General features: G+C 38.5%; 2 long non-coding RNA genes across 3 annotated transcripts in view; one reads left to right on the plus strand and one right to left on the minus strand.

The window, feature by feature from the left end:
* The window catches only part of LOC135252717 (uncharacterized), a 35412-nt gene that overhangs the window by 8895 nt on the left and 15303 nt on the right, over window positions 1–11214 (minus strand). The window lies entirely within an intron of this gene.
* Window positions 367–8888, plus strand: LOC135252718 (uncharacterized). The gene is made up of 4 exons (XR_010329463.1): window positions 367–683; window positions 4405–4487; window positions 5727–5786; window positions 8763–8888. It is a non-coding gene; the product is annotated as an uncharacterized LOC135252718 (long non-coding RNA).

Here is an 11214-nt window from a genome sequence, read left to right on the forward strand (position 1 = left end):
AAATTTCTCCTGATGAATCACTCATTCTTTTGTGTATTAAAGGATGTATTGTGTTTGGGCATACCATCTGTAAGACAAAATTAACCAGAACAGAAGTGTCCCATTGAATATTACTTAATCAATGCAATGGAATATATTACAAACAAAAAATAGTGCAAATAAGATTACATTTCAATAAAATTGCAATATCAAAGTTATTCTAATTATAATATCAGGTTATTCTCAAATATTAATCCGCAATATAAAATGACTGTAGGAACCATTGTTCTAACTATTGTTGTGATATACAGTGGTATATTCAAAAGTATTGTATTGACAACTGTTATTTTTATGTTTTCTTGTTGTTATACATGTATACACCCCCCCCCCCCCCATATTTTTTATACAAGGGTTAATATCTAATTCTACCTTTTAATAACATTCATGTCATTCCTACTGTATCATGTGTGCAATCAATAGAGGGAGCTTACCAATGAATGCTGGCTGAAGCGGATTCATTTTACCATGTTTTTTTTTTTTTTTAACTTCAGGTTTTTCCAACTCGCCCACTTTTGGTTTAGGACGTCATTGGTAATTAACATACACTACAGGAGATCATAGGACAAGCTTTTAAACTGGATTAGAGTGAATTCTCCTCACTTCCATCCTGTCAAGGCAAAGTCAAGAGAGAGAACACTTGTGTAGTGAGTATGACATGCACTTTTACTCATATTACTGTACTCCTACAATAATAATAATAATAATAATAATAATAATCTGGTGTTTTCCTTCTTTATAGCCTGAAAAGAGCATTGCAAATGGTGAATGGTAAATGTTAGGGTTGTGTATATAGCAGTCAATTTTTGTTGTTTTGGCTCTGTACTCCGGCACATTGGATTTGAAAAGAAACAATGAATATGAGGTGAAATCAGCTTTAAGGGTATTTAACATCCATATGCAGTTATCTATGTAGGAATTTTTTTATCTATGTAGGAAACAGCCCTTTTTATACATAGTCCCCTCTCCATTTAAGGGGAATAAAGTAATTGGACAAATTTAAATAATCTTCAATAAAGTCATCATATTTAGTACTTGGTCGCAAATCCTTTGCTTTCAAATGAATGCCTAGACATCACTATGCTGGGTATCTCCCTTGTTGATGATCTGCCAGGCCAGAACTGCAGTTATCTTCAGTTTTTGTTTGTGTTGGGGGGATTTTTTCCTTCAGTTGTGTGTTCAGCAGGTGAAAAAAGATCAATTGGATTCAGAGCGAGTGATTTACCTAGTTGCTTTAGCAGTGTGTTTGGGGCATTGTCCTGCAAGGTGAAGCACTGTCCAATGACTTTTGAGGCATTTGGTTGGATCTGAGCCAATGTGATGTTTCTGTACACTTCAGGATTTGTCCTGCTGTTCCCAACAGCAGTTGCATCAACAATGAAGACAAGTGAGACAGTGCCCAAGCCATAACACTACCCTCTACATATTTCAAGGATGGCGGGGGGGTTGCTGTGAATCATGAGCTGTTCCTTCCTTTCTCCACACTTTTCTATTTCCATAACTTTGGTACATGTTAATACTCATCTAATATGTCCATAAGACTTTGTTGCAGGACTGTTTTTAAAGGGGAATTGCACTTTCAAACACATATGGTCTTATTTTGTTTATATTGTCCTTCTAATGAATGTGTCGACCTTCATTTTTCCATTAGTTATTTCGTTTTAAATGTCTAACGCTAGAAACAAGGACCTATTTTTTTTAGCGCAAGTCCACATAGTAGTACGGTCTCAGGTTTTTCTTCTCCTTCGAAGAAAAGCATAGCGTTGAAGTCGCACAATGATATGCTGCCTAGGTCTACTTCCTGAATTTGTAAAGGTAAGCAACAAAACATTGTAAAATATTAACAAAATGAAATAACTAATCAAAAAATGAAGGTCGACACATTCATTCGAAGAAAATTAGAAATAAAATAAGCCCAGATGTGTTTTAAAGTGTAATTCCCCTTTAACATGCAGTTTTTTAAACTGTAACCCGCCTGTTCTGTTCTTGAGGGAGTGGTTTGCATCTTGGACCGAGTCCTCTGAGTTTATGCTGGTGTAGTCTTCTCTATTTTAATTTATGCCTCCATCCTGGAGAGTGTTTTTGAGCTGTTTGACAGTTACAACTGAAAGTATTCTTCGGTCATCCAATACAATGATTTTCCTTGGTCTACCAGGTTGTTTGCTATTACTGAGCTTACCAGTGCATTCACCAACTGATTCTGACATACTCTCAAAATGCACACCTAGAATCACCTCTAGACCATTTGTTAGATTTCTTGTGCATGAAGTATTGATGCAACAACCCACAGCTCAAGAAACAATTGAGCAACCAGCTCTTCAATTACTTTTGGTCCCCCAGTATGGGCGGACTAAGTATAAAACGGGCAGCAGTTCCTACATGGTTCCCTCAATATGGATGTGGATGTAAATACTTGCAAATTAAAGCAGCCTGTACTTGTACCTCATACTGTTTAATTTCAAATCCAATATGCTGGACTGGAGTGCAGAGCCAACAGAGTGCACTGTGTGTGTGTTTACACTGCATTTATCCACTATGCTCCAAAATTATACAACACCTGGCCAGCAGCCATGCATAAGCCTAAGATCACACAATGCCAAGCGTCAGCTGGAGTGGAGTAAAGCACAATGCCATTGGACTCTGGAGCAGTGGAAATGTGTTCTTTGGAGTGATGAATCACACTGCACTATCTGGCAGTCTGACAAACAAATCTGGATTTGGTGGAATGCATTGTGCAAACTGCACCGGCATGAATCATGCCAACTCTAAAGTTTGGTGGAAGAGGAGTAATGCCCTGGGACTGTTTTTCATGGTTTGGGCTAGGCCCCTTACTTCCAGTGAAGGGAAATCTTAATGCTACTGCATACAATGACATTCTAGAGAGTTGTGCACTTCCAGCTACGTGGAAACAGTTTGGGGAAGGCCCTTTCCTGTTTCAGCATGACAATGCCCCCGTGCACAAAGCAAGGTCCATAAAGAAATGGTTTGCTGAGTTTGGTGGGGAAGAACTTTAATGGCTTGCAAAGAGCCCTGACCTCTACCCCATAAAATACCTTTGCAGTGAATTGGAATGCCTACTGTGTGCCAGGCCTTACACCTAACATCAGTGCCCAACCTCACTAATGCTGCTGTGGCTGAATGGAAGCAAATCCTCACAGCCATGTTTTAAAATCTACTGGAAAGCCTTCCCAGAAGAGTGGAGGCTGTTAGAGCTGTAAAGGGGGGTCCAACTCGATACCAATGCCCATGGTTTTGGAATGAATTGTTCAGCAAGTACATATGGTTGTGATGTTCAGGCGCACACATACTTTTAGAAATGTAGTGTATGTGAGCATGCTATTTTTGGCGGTTTGCTTTGATGTCTACCCATCCATCTATTATCTATACCCGCTTATCCTGGGCAGGGTCACAGGGAGTCGCTGGAGCCAATCCAAGCGTGCATTGGGCAAGAGGCAGGAATACACCCTGGACAGGCCGCCAATCTATCACAGGGCACACACACAATTCACATGCTATTCACTCACACATTTCATACTTGCGGGCTATTTAGAGTCACCGATTAGCCTACCTACATGTCTTTGGACTGGGAGGAAACCCACATGGACACAAGGAGAACATGAAAACTCAATACAGAAAGGCCCAGGCTGGATTCAAAACCCTTCTTGCTGTGAGGCAACAGTGCTACCTATGCTTTTACGTCCAGTGTTACTGTTTAGCCTTTCCTTTACTGCATGTGTATGTCATTCATTAAAAGGGGTAAATGGATAGATGTTAGTTCATTTTTGTTGCAAACAGAATAAAGGAAGATTAGCATCCAGGCACCAAGACTTTCCTTTTTGACCCCACCAACAACAAGCAAGACAAATAGCCTCATTCCTCCACGTGTAATAAAGACATGAGTTTGTTCCATCATATGAAGTCTGAGACATCTCAATAAGTGTCATATTTAGCTTGCTAGCAAGAATAAAAGTGCTGCAGGTGGTGGCTCCATTATTTGAAAACAATAGCTAGCTTATGGCAAGCATCCAGCTTTACAATCATTGTTTCTAACTATAATTCCACAGTTGCTAATCAAGCAATCATTTTATCTCGGAGTGCAAAGAATAACACCAAATGCACTTCAGCACTGTTAATAAAAGATGACTTAAGTAGTTTCATAGCCAGGAGAATCCAAAATTCAAAAAGATCCACTTCATAGCCCCAACCCAAATAAAGTATTTATAGAATTTTTTTAAAAGTCGACCTCTGTGCATGTTTACATCAATGTGTCAGCTACTTTCAACAAATAGTGCTAGGTCTGATGCCTAAAATCATTATCAGTTTTGACTTAGAAGTTAGACACAAAGTTGATTCATGCCTCTGTTCCAGGGTCTACAGAAGACAATTGCGAATGATTACAACTGCAAACACAATGAAGACAGGAATCCTACAGATATTGCTGGTATTGAAATGTGAGTAATACATACTATCACGCCAGCGTGACACCCCTGGGAGGCAGTGCCGGGGAACACCATTGGTTGACGCATGGAGAGAGAGAGAGCGCACCCACACAAACATGAAATCAAATAAACCACCATCTTCACCCTTCGCCCTCACAGGTTCCAGGCCAAAATAATAAACTAAAACAACAAGCTAAAATAACAAAGACCAAAGAAAGTAAAACGGTGTGACCCATAGCTGGCCGCCTTCCCAGCCGGCTCCAGCTCCTCCAGCATCCCAGCTGAGGATTACTTCTTTTGGTCTTTGCTTTTTGCTTGAATCAAACTCCGAAATAAAACAAAACTAAAATCATAAATGCGCTCTCCGTGTGACCTCCCGGTCTCGGCCCAGAACTGTGGAGTGCAGCACACCTTTAAGCACCTGGGCTGATTAGCAAACGCAGCCCAGGTTTGTGTGCTCTCTCCACCAGTCGGCGCAGCTGAGACCAATCTGCCTCTCCAGCGGACCAAATGCCACACATACATGTGTATACATTTCTTCACATACCATAGTACTTGCTTCACAGATCTATATCTATACAGTAGGTCTTGAGCAATGTGTAATGACACATGTTTAGCACGTGTTTATATGGACATGCTACCTTTAAGTCATTAGGTTCAAGTATGTGAAAGTATGAGGCCAGGTATTTGGCCCAAGAATGTAAAATACATGTGAAGGAATTGTATTTCTAGAGAACTGTGAGATAGCAAGCTTGATTTTCAGCTTTTTTTGTGTACTTAACTCCAGGAATAATTTATACAGAAAGACAATAGCAAAAATAACTATTAATTCTTTTTTTTTTTTTTTGAAGTACAGTGTGTAGTGTCTCAACTGTTTCATACAGACTATCAGTGAATAATTCTGTTCTGTGATAACAATGTTATAATAAGAGAAAATAATGCTCTAGGCGTGATTCCCTTTAGAGACATTCCAGAATGTTTTTTGTGGCATGCTAAAACATTTTTAGAATGGTTCAATAAACATGTCTATGTAGCAGATGTAGCTCAGCTAGTTTACTAGTGAAGCAGAGTGAGCTATAGCAATGCAAAGGCCTTGTAGCTGGTTACTGTGATCACTAAGTCCTTACATCAACAGTAAAATAATAATGCACTTACATATTCATTTGTATATGTCTATTGGTATATATAAACTAAGTTACAGAACAGCAACTTCCAAAACGATGTGTTTCTTACTAGTTATATTTGACACAGGTTTCTCTGACGTAACATATACAACTTCCACAACTCCACCTCAAGGAAGGATCGTTAAAGGTAATTTCACCATTTTATATTAATGCTGTCATAAACACTAGAGTTACTGTTAAAATTATTCTACAGTGAAGGATAAGTCCAATGAATTAAAAGATATGCCCTTTATAGTTTTTTTTGTGTGGATTATGTAATATGTTTTCAAATACTCCTGATTCATGTGACATTTTGTTCAAATGGGTCTCACAGTATCATGCCATAGCCATTTCTGATATAGTATATATCCCTATATACACGGATACAGTCTAGATCTGTGAGCTGTAATATTAAATTTACCCTTAATTGGCAATTATTTTCTACTACTTGGGTTCCCAACCTTGGTCTTGTGAGACCCCTAAGTATGCTGGTTTTTGTTCCAACCACAATTGCAATCGCAGAATTTTAACAACCTGTTCATTTTTCTGAATTAAATGCTTTTTTTATATCCATGACTAAACAAACCCTTTGTCATGGACTTCTCAAATTATACAATGGCTGAGGTCCAATCCGTGAAATGTCATGCCCTCCCACACTTTCACACACCACTTCCACATCCCTTTGGAAACTGGAAGATTGTCCTTATAGACCGCAGTCCAAACCATTAGCAAAGCTGTGTCCAAATCAGAGGTCTATCTACTGCATCTTGTGTACTCTGTACAATCATACTGTATACAGAACTGCATACTGCCTAGTATGTGACACACAATATGTGAACAATATCCTTCATGGTATTTTCCAACCGTACTGTGGGAGTCTCATAAGACATCCCTCTCTAGCTCATGTCGTTGTTGTTGTTGAAGAGAAAGGTCAGCTAAGCTGCACCTCATTTTTAAATTGAAGCTGCACATCATAATTACGAGACCAAAATTTTCTTTTCTTCCAGAAAAGCTTGCTTCTGAATGTACTCAGAAAAATGTACCTAGAAATGTATGTACCTAGAAATAAGTACACCATCCAGGGATCTTAAGTACGGTACATTTAGAGAAAATTTCAGCTACTTGGCAACATTCTCTTCCAACCAGAGTACTCAGCAAGCATACTCATTAGTATGTAGTACGATTCAGTACAACTCGGACAGAGCCCAAGTGAAGTACATGAAATCAGTACCTCAACCCTTGATTTGACCCAAAGGAACAATTCACAAAACTACACACTTCAGGTAGTGAAATTTCCCAGAATGCTTTACAGTAACCCCAACCTTCCCATTATAGAAATTTAGATTCAACCCCAAACATATCTCCAGGGAAAAATCATAAAAAAGGAGAAAGCAGCATACAAGAATAAGAGATTAAAAAAAAGTTTTTTAGTGTGCAAGTGAAATGTTGAATAAATTAGGAAATAACGTAGATTTCAAGGTTTGATAAAATCATTTTAAAACTGATCTACAGTGAACAAGTTAATGTTAAATTAGGATACAGTTTCAGAGTGATTTTTTTAGCATGACTATTTCTAATAGGTAATAGACGGAAAAGGAGCCAGGGGAAGTTTTTAAGCATGAATGGACAATATTTCAAATTAATTTTGCTTGGATTTCATTTTTAATTGAGGTTGCTGAACTCTTTTTATGTTTTATACTTCTATGCCATCTGCAAAAGAATATGCAATATATGCACCCACTGTTTTTGTTGTAGTTTATTAATATATTCGTTTGGGAGGTATTTTGTGCATACATATTAGTGTATTATTCCGAATTCCTGCTCATCAAGTATTTAAGGGTGCAAAGTATTTGCTGTCTTTCAAAAAATCTATTGTCAATAATTTTCTTGCTTTCGCTTTTGCCTGAATAGACACTGATATATTGGTTGGAGCTTCCCGTTTTATGCAATTTATTGTAAAGTTGTCTTCTGTACTATAATTTTCAAGTGCAGTTGAATTTGAATAATTCAGCTCCCTCCCTTGCTCCTACCCATTGGTTAAAGTATCTACTCCTGTTTTTTGGGGGTTTTTTTGGTGCTGCGTCACCTTCTCCAGAAGTTAGTTTGTGAAGGCAGAACATTTAATAGATTGGACCAATGCCCATTTTCTAAAAGTACTACTCAAAAAATGTAAAATCCGGGTTAAAGAGGGCCATTAAATATACTGAATGTTCAGAACAGATCCTACAACATGTGGATTATCCATTAAAAAAGCAAATAAAATACTAGCATGCATAGGGTCAAATGCACAGATGTTGCACCAGTATAGCTGCCTATAATTGTGACTAGCATGGCTGCAAGAGAAGCAACTTTAAAAGGGAGGTCATTGTTTGGGGGTTTTTAGCAAAACCTTCAATGACTACTCAACTTGCTGATATGTGTGTGTCAAAAGTAGAATTTTTCTATGGGGTATTCTGAAACATCTGAAAAAGCCTTCTCTGTATAAGTACAAGTTGATTTACTATTTTTGTGGAAAAATTGGGTCAAATTCATCCTGAAGATTATGAGACACTGGTAGACTCTATTGTACAATGCATAGTACCCATAATGGAAACAAATAACCCAGGACCATATTATATGACTTTACATTTGGATTGCCATGTTTGTTCACATTTTTAAGATAATGAGCTATGTCTATAGTGTTTTTCAACAATATACAGTAATTCCATATCTAAAAAGCATTGTGAATGTAGCACAGTGGGTAAGGAACTGGGCTTGTAACCGAAAGGTCGCAGGTTCGATTCCCGGGTAAGGACACTGCCGTGGTACCCTTGAGCAAGGTACTTAACCTGCATTGCTTCAGTGTATATATCCAGCTGTATAAATGGATACAATGTAAAATGCTATGTAAAACGTTGTGTAGGTCGCTCTGGATAAGAGCATCTGCTAAATGCCTCTAATGTAATGTAATGTAATGAATATATTAATGTGCATCATAAAAAACTTTATAATTACTCTGAGACTAGACAGATAATATAAAATAATGAATATAATATTAAATAAAGTGAAATGATCTTGACATAATTAACTTGGATAACTACCATGGGTTTGTATGCTTTAATCTTATACAATTTTATTTTTTAAGGACTGTGTTCAAAAAGAACCTGCTGCAAAGGCACTGATCAAACCTGTTTTATTGGAACCTGCTTTTGTGATGAAGGATGTCAGCGCTTTGATGACTGCTGTGAAGATTATGTACCTGTATGCACAGGTAAGATGTGTCTTGCTCATTTAAAAAAAAACTTGCAGTTTGTATCCTATCTAGTCACTTGTTCCTTAATCAAAAATTGCACTTTGAGATAAAGTATTCTGAATTCTGAATGGTATACTTCAACAACAATTTCCATCTCTATGATTAAAACAGCTGAAGCTTCAACCACTTCTGTCCTTCCAACGACCATGACTGCAGTCCCCATTACTACCAAAACTGAGACTTCAGCAGCTTCTGTCCATACAACTACAATCACAACAGTACTATTGTCAAGCACAAATGAAGCATATTCAAGACAATCTACCCCAATAACTACCACAACTGAGCCTTCATCATCAGCATCTGCCCCAACAACGACAAAACCATCAACAAATTCTGCCCATATAACTACCACAACTGAGTCGTCAACGACTTCTTTCCCTTCAACAACTACAACATTTATACCTATAAGTAGCACAACTGAAGCTTCAATAACTTTAATCCCTACAATTACAATAGCTGAAGGTTCAACAACTGTCCCGACAACTGCCACAACATTTGTACATAGGACAACTGAGCCTTCAACAACAGCATCTGTCCCAACAACAATAATCAAGCCATCTACAACTGCCCTAATAACTACCACATCTGAGTCTTCAACAACTTCTGTCCCTTCAACAACCACAACAATTAAACCTATAAGTACCACAAATGAGGCCTTACGTACCACAGCTGAAGCTTCAACAACTTTTATCCCTACAATGGCAACAGCAGAAGCTTCAACAACATCTGTCCCTATAACTACCACAAAAACTGTACCTATTACTACCATAACTGCAGCAGATTCAACTACATCTCTTCCTCCAACAACCTCAATTACAGCTTCAACAACTTCTGTCCCTATATCTACCATAAATGAGGCTCCAACGACTTCTGTCCCTTCAACGACCACAACATTTATACCTAGAAGTACCACAAATGAGGCTTTAATTACCACAACTGAAGCTTCAACAACTGTAATCCCTACAGTTACAACAGCTGAAGGTTCAACAACTGTCCTGACAACCACCACGACATCTGTACATGGCACAACTGAGCCTTCTACAACGGCATCTGTCCCAACATCAACAATAATCAAACCATCTACAATTGTCCTAATAACTACCACAACTGGGTCACCAACGAATTCTGTCCCTTCACAATGACAACACACTATAAGTACCAAACAACTGAAGCTTCAACAACTGTTATCCCTACATGGCAACAGCTGAAGCTTCAACAACTCTGTCCCTATAACTACCACAGAAACTGTACCTATTACTACCATAACTGCAGCAGATTCAACTACACTCTCCTTCAAAAAACCTCAATTACAGCTTCAATAACTTCTGTCCCTATATCTACCAAAATGAGGCTCCAACGACTTCTGTCCCTTCAACAAGACACACACCTATAAGTACCACTGACTTCACAACTTTTATCCCTACAATGGCAACAGCTAAGCTTCAACAACTTCGTCCTAAATACCACAGAAACTGTACTATTACTACCATAACTGCAGCAATCACTACACTCTTCCAACAACTCAATTACAGCTCAACAATCTGTCACTATATCATATAAGGTTCAACAACTGTCCTGACAACCACCACGACATCTGTACATGGCACAACTGAGCCTTCTACAACGGCATCTGTCCCAACATCAACAATAATCAAACCATCTACAACTGTCCTAATAACTACCACAACTGAGTCTCCAACAACTTCTGTCCCTTCAATGACCACAACAATTAAACCTATAAGTACCACAACTGAAGCTTCAACAACTTTTATCCCTACAATGGCAACAGCTGAAGCTTCAACAACTTCTGTCCCTATAACTACCACAGAAACTGTACCTATTACTACCATAACTGCAGCAGATTCAACTACATCTCTTCCTCCAACAACCTCAATTACAGCTTCAACAACTTCTGTCCCTATATCTACCATAAATGAGGCTCCAACGACTTCTGTCCCTTCAACAATGACAAGTACACCTATAAGTACCACAACTGAAGCTTCAACAACTTTAATCCCTACAATTACAACAGCTGAAGGTTCAACAACTGTCCCGACAACTACCACAACATCTGTACATGGCACAACTGAGCCTTCAACAACGGCATCTGTCCCAACATCAACAATAATCAAGCCATCTACAACTGTCCTAATAACTACCACAACTGGGTCACCAACGAATTCTGTCCCTTCAACAATGACAAGCACACCTATAAGTACCACAACTGAAGCTTCAACAACTTTTATCCCTACAATGGCAACAGCTGAAGCTTCAACAACTTCTG

The sequence above is a fragment of the Anguilla rostrata genome, chromosome 4 (genome assembly GCF_018555375.3).
Source record: "Anguilla rostrata isolate EN2019 chromosome 4, ASM1855537v3, whole genome shotgun sequence".
Taxonomy (NCBI): Eukaryota; Metazoa; Chordata; class Actinopteri; order Anguilliformes; family Anguillidae; genus Anguilla; species Anguilla rostrata.